This window comes from Condylura cristata, unplaced genomic scaffold, assembly GCF_000260355.1.
Source record: "Condylura cristata isolate star-nosed mole 26May11 unplaced genomic scaffold, ConCri1.0 scaffold00054, whole genome shotgun sequence".
Classification (NCBI taxonomy): domain Eukaryota; kingdom Metazoa; phylum Chordata; class Mammalia; order Eulipotyphla; family Talpidae; genus Condylura; species Condylura cristata.
Window position 1 is genome coordinate 1544814 of NW_004567155.1, and position 1102 is coordinate 1545915.

Genomic DNA, 1102 nt, shown 5'->3' on the forward strand with positions numbered 1-1102 from the left:
GTTCCACCCGCCTTGCCCTGCTGGTCTGGCCCTACCGGAACAAGAGATTAAAGTCTGGGTGATAGGCCCGGGGTGCAGGCGGCTGGCCAGGCAGGCTCGCGGGCCCGGGAGAGGCCAGCTGGACAGGGCCCGGGGCTGTGGTCTGCAGACCAGCCCGCCTGGGCCCTGTCACCGGGCTCCCCCACAGGGCAGGGACCCCGCAGTCCCCCCGAGAGCCCAGGGCAGGCTGGGGAGTCGGTGTGGGGGCTTCCCGCAGGGCCTGGGGCCGAGTGACTGGGACACCCACCGGCCGCCTTGACCCGCCTCCCAGCAGTGACCCCTCTGGGGCAATTGGGTTGGACCAGGAGGGGGACCCTGGACTGGGGTCTCCCTGGAGAGTGGGGTAACAAATAGCCCCTCCCGTCGGCCTGGTATCCATGGTGACGCTATGGCGCCTTTCTCTCCCTGGGCCTGCTTGGCTCCCAGACCACAGGTGACTGCCAGGGGCTGGGCCTCTGTGTCTGGGGGACACTGTCCTTGGGGGCAAGCCCAGCACTCTGGGAACCCTGCTTGAGGCTGAGGCCCCGGAGGGCAAGGTAGGAGCCACGGGGAGGGGGTGACCCCCCCAGGGACATGGGTGTGTTCCGCCAAGCAGGCGACTGGGCCAGCGCATGGCCACGCTGTCCCTCAGCGACCTCCGTGCCAGGCAGGTCCACACGTGTGCGCGTGTGGCCGTGTGGGGAGAGCCGCGGGGTGCCGGGCAGGAGCGCGTCACAGAGCCCCACCCTGCCAGCTCCTCCAAGGACACGAGGATGGCCCCCGAGTCTCACCGGGAGGCTGAGCCAGCCGAGCAGGGCCGCCCGCCCACGGGGAGCCAGGAGCCGCGCAGCAACCACCCAGAGCCCGCAGCCAGCACAGCCGCGGACGTGCCCAGCCGCCCCCAGGGCGCCGAGTCCAGCTCTGTCCACCGGTAGCGGCGGGGGCAGGCGGTCAGCCCCCGGCTGGCAGAGGCGGCCTGACCGAGCAGGGGCGCTGGCATTGCAGGGCGGCGCCCGAGACCCTGGACCCCGGCACCCTGCGGCTGCTGTGGGGGCAGCGGGACCTGGAGATGAAGGCCCTGCGC